We start from the raw sequence: 9,508 nt of genomic DNA, 5'->3' as shown, positions 1-9,508 counted from the left end.
TAATCACTCCTCTCTTAGTAATTCCGTATTTTAAAAACATTAAAATTTGTACTTAAAAATAAAATTACTTGATTAATTTACGTAATTTTTGAAAATTGTTATTTTCGTCTCATTACGGGTATGTTCATTACAGATTAAATGTTTTTTTTATATGAGATGAATTTTGAATAATATTCCTTTGTTTTTATCTTTATTCAACTGAAACCAAGCATGTTGTAACAAAGACATAAGAAGTTAGTTTTATTATAGCCTCAATTAAAAATGAGCATTAATATGTGGGGAGTTGTTCAGAAAGATGTTTGTTTATATTATATTTAATTTCCCGCCAATTAGTTTAGTATGCGAGATATGGAACAGCGGTGAATTTAAAAGACAATGCGTGGAAAGAAGCTATTAGTATCGAAAGTTTCCCAGCATCTGGAAATCTCTACATTAAAGGGGTGGAATTTTGCTGCTTGTTCGCTTTATCGGGGTATTTGCGTTGTGAGTGTTCAGTATTTGTTTTGACTGTTCGTTTTGTTTGTTTATTTGTCGTTTCGTTAAATGTTTAAATTTATTTATTTATTTATTGTTCGTTTTTTTTTTTTCTTTATTTGTTTTTGTTCTTGCGTTTATCCGTTCATTATTATCATTTTTTATTTTTTAAATATTTCTCGTTTGTTTTCATTGCTGGCCTTTTGTGTATTATCTATTCAAATGAAATCAGTTTTTCTTTTCTTTTTTTTCTTTTCTTTTTTTCAATACATTTTTATCATTATTTTTCATTGGTTTCTTTTTTTTTATTAGCTTCAATTTTTTTTCCGTTCTTGTTGTCTTTCTTTGCTCTGTTCATTTTTCTTCCATTTTTTTTCTTTCTTTTCTTAATCAATTAATAACTTAGTTCCAATTTCATTATATATTTGTCTCATTCATTTTTTTCCTTCGTTTTTTTTTTATTCATAGCATTCGTTTCTGTTTATCATTTTTTATTTTTTTGCTATTCTTTTGTTCGATTACTCTCCTTTATTTTTTCGAAATATAATTTTTCTTTTTTCTTTCTTTCCTTTTTATGGTCATATGTTGATATATAAATTACTAAGGGACGCCCGGTTTTGCCTGGTTTTGCCCGGCTTTGCTCGGGCGTAATATATGATTGAATATGATATTTTTATTCTTACAGATTTCGTATATATTATTATAGAGTTGTGATTTCAAATGTACAAAAAAAATATCTAGGTGCCATCAGCTAGAATCGAAACCGAAAGCAAACCTGTAGCATTCAAAATTGTTGACGTTACCACTAGATCAACGTGACACGGATAACTGGTTAAAAATTAAAAATTAAAAATGAACTAAGATGAATGTACAAAATGCACAGCGATTATGTTTTTTTCTATTTTGGCACATATTAATCCCTTAAAAAATATTAATCCCTTAAAAAATATTTTAACCGAAAAACTATTTTAACCGGCTAAAGACCCATAAAAGCAGGGTCTGTAAAAATTCCAATATTTTGAGGCCTCTGGCGCCGCTTTGCGAGTTTTAAATTCAAAGGAGATAGAATTTGATAACATGCAGACAAACAGACATGTATGCTTTTATATATTATATTTTCTTTCTATCACTTTTTCATACATTTTTATTCATTCATTATTTCATATCCACTCGCTTATGCCTCTATCTTGCTTTAACTTATTTTTTAAAACTTTTCGTTCATTTATCGTTACATTTATCTGTGCTCTTTTAAAATTACATTTCTGTCATTTTTTCTTAATTTCTTTCTGTTAGAGAATGGATAGAGAGAGAGAGAGAGAGAGAGAGAGAGAGAGAGAGGGTAAATGTGTGAGTTATAGTGTAGACACGTTGACCGGAACTTAAGATCAGCTGATTGGATTGCGTGTGAGTCATGTGATCAGGTCAGGTTAGCTGAATCGAGGAGATTTAGTTGCGACTTGGACGAGAGCGGACGGCTTCGCCGTTGTCTCCTCCCCTTTGCTGGGGGTGGGGAATGAACGCTGACGTGGTAGAAATAAGACCTAGAAGAAGAAACCACAGGCCAAATTCACTTTCCTTACTTCTGTGTACAAACTGGAAGGTGAATAAAAAACTATAGAACCAAAAAAAAAAAAATTTTTTTTTTCTTTAATAAAAAACATGATGAGCATTTATTCTTCCACTTGACCGGTCAATGGCTTGCATCTAGGAATTCAAAGTTTCTTCTTACATTTTCTTTTTCTGTTTAAAACCCTCTCGCTTCCAGACGGGCCAAGATTCGTACCGGTCGAACTCTCATCTGACTCTCTGCCTCTCTGCCTTCCTTCTGACTTCTCCCTAACTAACTAACTCTCACTTCCTATATTGAGAAATCTATGCATGCCCGGCCAACGTGACCACAATTCACGTGCCATCAACATGCGCGACCTGCACGTTTCGAAACATTCTGAATTCCCATTTTTCCTGTGTTGTTTTCACAAAGGAATTCAACCTTCATATCTAATTCATATAGCCCATTTTTTTTATTATCCAACATTCTTTCTAACAATGAATAGCTTCCAGGCAAAATTATATTTATTATTTATTTTATCAGAATCAACAATTTACTGGACATTCCATTTAAAACCTATTGTTCTTTAAAACTTATCTCCAGGGTTCGATTCCCGTTTTCTCTAATTTTATTTTCATTTACTAATTCTCTTTATTTTTACTTACATGAAAAAGGGGACAAGCATCTTTCATGTAACATTTCTTTCCAATACTTCTTTACGCAATCTATCTGTTTTCTTTTCTTTCCCCAACACATCTATTTTATTTTAATAATACTAAGCTTCCTGGCCTATTTTATGTATTATCTATTTAAAATGAAATCATTTTTCTTTCTTTTCTTTTTTTTTTTTTTTGTCATTTAACTGTAATCGAAGTTCTCAAAATTCGTCCCCTTCCTGGAGCTCACACTTGATCTCGATATGAGATACATATGTGATTATTCCATTACAGTCTTCTTTGCGGCTCAAATGTTTGAGCTAGTAAAGAAGTTAAGAATATTACTTTTCATCTCACATATTGAACAGTAGATTACGTTACAGTAAATCTTCTTTTGAGTTTCTTGGTTTCCCTGGATTTCAGTTTATCTAGTCTGGCGGAGTATCTTGTTTATTGTCGCCACGATAGATGATAACACTTAAAAAAAGGCGCACTAATCTTTATATAAGCTAATGTAGGGCAGCAATACCGAGGGAATTTAGTTTGAGTTTCAGATACCAATTTTTAAAAAATATTTCGCCAAGGTTTATTTGTAAGGGAAAGTAGCCTAATCCACGTTATCTGTACAAAAAGACCTCAGACGCTCGAGGACTGTCTAGTAGGCATTCAAGTTCTCTCCTTATATATATGTATATATTTATGAACAATAAATTTCAGATCAACTTGGGGATATCTTATTTAGGACTACTCCCTAGTGTAATGTAGTATTGTGGTGACTGAGATGATTCTTGTCAAGAGTAGGATAGACATTTGTGATTATTTGTGACCAAGGAAGACCAACCCCGCCAATGCTACCCCTTACTAATGGCCCTGTGATTAATTTCTTGTTAATATAACTTTAAAAAACATTTTTGCAAATAAATATTACAAATTGTAGTGTCGTATCTTTCTGTATTTTGGAGATACGAATTGATAAGTTGGATTATTTCGATTTTTCTCGGAATCTTTCTGCGCGAAATTTCCCGAGTTCGATAGACAGATCCCCGAGTTCGACAAGATGCACCCGAAAAAGGTCGGAGGTTAGATCGGCTGACATTTTGTGCTAATAACACACAAGATGAAACAGAAATCCATATAAACCAAATAATATAAGTGTATTGCCTATTCTGATGCTAATGCTACAATTCTCTAAAGAAATCCTTCTAGACTGAGGCAGTTTTAGGTTTCAACCCAGAGTGCACATTCGTCGGAGTTGAATTTTCCTTACATTAATAATAATAAAAATAAATAAATAAAAAATAAAAAAGTGACAGTCAAAGAAAGCGAAACAATACAATGTTCCGCAGCGAGAAACGATATATTTGCATTGCTCAACTTTTCAACTCATCCGTTTCGTCTGTAATTAATTAATTAGTACAATTAAATTAATGAGCACACGCGAATTAATGATGCACGAGAAAAATAAAGGACACATCGTATTCCGATTCCACCAATTTACCTACACGGACACACGTGCGCACACGCGCACAAGCACACGCACGACGCGAACACATGCGGAAGAGGGGCGGGCGTCTAACTTAGGTGCGCTAGTAAACATTGTTTTCTGACGTTCTCCACTTTAACTCAAAGCCTCGCAGATGAACCGTAAAATATACACGTACTAGTTGTAATATCTGTTCCAAACTGGAAATCTAACACAGAGACGGCTTTAAATTCATTAATAAGTGTAAGCGTTCGTATGTACTTGCCTCTCCACGAGGGCAGAGTTAGATACAAAGTCAGTTTTTAATATGGGACTAATCAAGTCCCAAAACGGACAATCTGGACAGGAACGAAAATATAAAACGGCTTCAGTCTAGAAGGATTTTTCCTCCATTAAACTAAGGACAGAAAATATGACATGTTGTCATAGAACATATACTACACAGCCCAAATTATCACTGTTAAAACCCCAAAATACTAACAAATACTAATAAAAAACACACGTGTAAAGTTGTATTTACTTCTTCCCACTACAGGAAGAAGTGACACGAGGTCGGAAGACAGAGGAGTGTCAAGTCAGCGCCCCTAAAGGAGGAACACTGTTACCTATTAAAAATGGCATATGCAGCCCCGTTAGAAATCCCGATAGGGGTGTTTTAGGCAGCAAACAATAAACTTACTACACCTGAAAGAACGGTCAGGGAGTGTGGACCTCCTAGAACTGCATAGGTTCAATCAGCCATATCTTAGTAAACAAAGAAAAGGTCATTTCAACAATAGCCTGGACTTTGTTGGTTTTGGGTAACCACATGGGTTAGGTAAAATCCGTTTTGTTTTGTTTTTTTAATTTAACGTGATCCATATCTTTAATGACATGTGACCCTTTAAAAAATTAATAAGCAAATCTTATAGCACTCTGCGAATGGGGGTTTCCGCACAAATATACCACTACCCAATCGTTAAACTTGAATTAAGATTTTGTGTCATTTCTTAGTCTAGGAGGCATAAAAATAAGGCGATATGTATCTTGAACCTTCGCCATTTCTTTTCTTTTTACAAATGAACAAATTTACATGATTCTTTTTTTTATAATTCATGTGATCCTAACTAAAATCTCTCTCTCATAATAATAATATGATATGAATACACGGAAAGCATTTCAATACAAACATGGTTTCGCAAAATTGGGCATTAAATAGTGAAGCAACAGTGCCACCTGCTTAAAATATGTTTATTTTGTTAAATTCAAGAGCTAAAGGAACAGAAGGTGACCATCACAAAAATAAGGGATGCCTATTAACCTTAGTCTTGAAAGGATGAAGACGATATGTAAGAAGAAAATAATCAGCAATAATTAGAAAAGATTTCCACAAATCTGCAGTTCTTGGAGAGAAGCTCTAGAATAGAAAACTGTATTATAATTCGAATTGGAGAAGACCACTACACCAATAGTCAAACGACCTGGAACAAATGAAGCAGGAATTATATCAGACCAGTCAGATACTTGATAAATTGATGATTTTCTAATTTAGAGATCCCCGCATTCGTTATTGATGTTGACAATTGGTTGATAAGAACATATTTCATATTGTGAAAATTATGCGGCTGTTTCTCGTGTATCTGTATGTATATGTTTTTAGCCATCTACGTGACTTACACATTATACATTTTATTTAAGATTATTCGATTATTTATTGAAATAAAAACTTGTAGTAGAGTAAACGAACTTTAAAAATACTATTTAAAATACTATTTAAAAATAAGTCAATAATGAATACACTTCAGTTTATTCGCAAACAAGTCAGTAATTTTAGTCCGTGTTTTAGCAGTTGAAGATAAGGAACTACTTCGTGGCCCGTCGATATTTAAAAGAATGTGGAAACTGTATTACAGAATTTCAAATTTAGTTTTTAAATTCTAACAAAAAGCATAATATATTTAAAATTAATATTTTAATTATCAAATGATACTGAAATGCTTACATTTTATTTTCAAAATTCTATTACAAACCTGTCACGACAAACGGTATTATAGGAAAAGAAATAATAAGTAGCAAAAAATGAAAGTAAAGCGACTGTCGGGTAAACTCGGATATTTTGTGTGTGAGTTCCTTCCTTATATGTTCCGAAACGGCTGAACTTATCTTTCGCAAATTTCACACAAAGTTAATTTATATTTCTGGCAGTGTTCTTAGATATATTTTTATAGAAATTCATCCGGCAGGTTAGGGTTAGATATATTTTGTATAGAAATTCATCCGGCAGGTTAGGGTTAGGGTTAGATATATTTTGTATAGAAATTCATCCGGCAGGTTAAGGTTAGGGTTAGATATATTTTGTATAGAAATTCATCCGGCAGGTTAGGGTTAGGGTTAGATATATTTTGTATAGAAATTCATCCGGCAGGTTAGGGTTAGGGTTAGATATATTTTGTATAGAAATTCATCCGGCAGGTTAGGGTTAGGGTTAGATATATTTTGTATAGAAATTCACCCGACAAGTATCAAAAATCGACAAAAAGTCTGATCTTAAAAATAGTCTTTCGTCTTCTCTTATAGATAAAAAAGAAGAATCTTTACAGGGGAGTATTTTACGTTACACATACGTTTTTATCTACAAGAGGAGAAAACTATTTTAAAGGTCGTCAAGCCTAAATATCAGCTGACGTGATATTGTAAACAAACACAGACGGAATTTAATGAACGACATTATCATTATGATTATTTTATTTATTTACTTTTATTTATTTATTTTTTTGTCTACTGGGAAAATTATTCTTCGTAATACATATTTATAGAGGATTTGATTCTATAATAATACGTACACAGTCTGCATGAATTAAAATATTATGTTTAAACTTAGTGTATGACCGGGCAACGTCGGGCGTCCAGCTAGTTTTTAAATATTCCTCATTATTTTACTGTCAATGTATTCATCTCATTGACACTTACATCGGAATGGCTTTTAACCTTAATAAGAAATCATTTGAAAAATAAGAATACCAAATAATGTTATCATTTTTTTTAATGAAAGAATAAAATCATTTCTAAATTATTTTTTCAGAGACTTTTCTTGCTTTTTTCTCTTAATTCTGATGATGGTATTAACCGCGAAGGGTAGGCAACTTGTAAACAGAGACAAAGATATGTCCGATCTTATTGGCGATTGTTGTGAAGTCTGTATCCGATGTGTTTGGGTAGTTGATGCGGTATAGTGCAAATGAATTTTTCTCACGTATTTTAAAAGTTATTTTTAAATCTTTTGAACAGCAAATAATGTACTATATTAGTTTAATAAATTATTTAATCATTTAAATTTTTTCTTACGTTATTTGGTACTCTAATGTTTTTATTAAATTATTTCATGTACAATTTTTTTTTTTTAATAAATACGCAACAATGACTTGAATATTGTGGCAAACCTATTTTTGATTATTAGAAAGGCCCGACGTAACTCGGGATTGAATGAGTATCGAGGAATATTCCACACTTCCAATACTTTATTGTCATCTGTGAAATCGTTCATTTTACAATACAATCGATTGATAGCCTTTTTTTAGTCAAGACCCACATCGGTGTACCACCGGGTGGGAGTGTCACATGCCTCCCCGGTCTGTTCCTTTTTTTTTATCTTTTTTTTTTTTTTTTTCGGTTACTGAATTTTTATACTTGTCGGAAGCATTATATACAAGACCTATCTAAGAACACTCCCAAACACACGAATGGAATATTTCCAGAAAATAGGCCCATAGTGAACGAACTCACACGCACAAAGTGCCTTTTAATACAAATAGATATAAGTTGTGTCTAATTACTAAGGATATCCGATAAAACTTTCTGATATTTGCACATTGATTTCGAAAAAATCATATTTTAATAATTCACTTTTACTATTAATATAATAATAACAAGCGAAACCTGAGGAAAGTCCACAAGGGACTCATTCATATGTAATATATTGATGTTGGCATTCTGTAGATGTTCAGCGTAAATGGAAACGTTCTGATATTATTGTAGCTTGTTGTTAAAACTGCAACAGTTTTTATCTAAGAAAGCACGAACTCCCGGTAAAGTCCGGTCGTAAAGTACGCTTAAATATGATATTTTAATTTTTGCAGATTTCGTATATATCATTATAGAGTTAATGTTCTGTCGATTTTTATATATATTATAATGTTGCGATTTCAAAAATATATCCATATGACTTGGGTGCATTAGCTTGAATCAAAACCGAAATAAAAACTTATGAAAAAAACACATGTATATGTATATATACTTTGAGTTCCTTCAGCCATAATCGAAACCGAAACTGAAACCAAAACTTATGCAGAGTTCTTGGTACAATTATTTATGACAAGAAATAGAAGAACATAACAATTAAACGACCCGGATGTAAGCGTGACGCGCAAAAGAACACACACGCTATCGTATTAATATATAGATGATTTAATAAGAACATGAAATATATAATAATATACAGTCAATCTAGAATTAAACTGAGTTCGGTCTTATGAAATCAGATATAAAAAGAATCTTTTCACACATGAATATGTCTTGCAGAAAAAAATCACAATACGTCATGCACAATTACAGGTTGATCATCTGTTTATCTATCTACCTGGTCAATCATCAACGCTCTCCTTTTACATTTTAAATTTAGCCTTAACCATATTACTTTTCATGCTTGCATTTTTCTATGTAGTCCATGATTTTTCTAGGCTTTCCTTTATTTTATTTTTGTGTTTAATTTCTTAATAATAAGTGGTAAGTAAATATCTGGCGTAACTAACTTAAAACATTCATAACAAAAACTCGTCTAGCTACAACCACTGACAATAATTTCCTTTCCTCCCTCTGTGTACCGAAAACTAAGCGGAACTATCACTAGCAAAGTTTCTCCCTTAAAACTGCTCGTCTGAGTAACACAATACCAAGGAGTTGGTTCACGGTTGTCTATAACATTGCTATGCTAAAATTCAATGTAAACAAATTCTTGCTAAGTCGCTCTCTTAAATAATTAATTTCTCTACAAGCTATAAACATCGTTACAAGTGGCATTTGAATTTTACCGTTTACTTGTTAAACCCAATAACACTTATTCTACAATGGCGTTAAGGCCTTTAAAAAAATCAATGTAACAAAGTATAAAAATTCTCAATGCTGCAATATTTTAAGTTATAAATTTATTATCTTTTTTTACTGGAATATTTTGTCTTTTTTCTTTTCCAGTTTTAACAACTAGACATTTTACTTTTCTAACTTTAATCTTAACCATATTACTTATTATGCTCGCATTTCTCTATGTAATCCATGATTTTTCTAGGCTTTGCTTTGAAATAATATTTTATT

The sequence above is a fragment of the Euprymna scolopes genome, chromosome 5 (genome assembly GCF_053919585.1).
Source record: "Euprymna scolopes isolate OS-2025 chromosome 5, ASM5391958v1, whole genome shotgun sequence".
Lineage (NCBI taxonomy): Eukaryota > Metazoa > Mollusca > Cephalopoda > Sepiida > Sepiolidae > Euprymna > Euprymna scolopes.
This window is presented reverse-complemented; position numbering follows the sequence as displayed.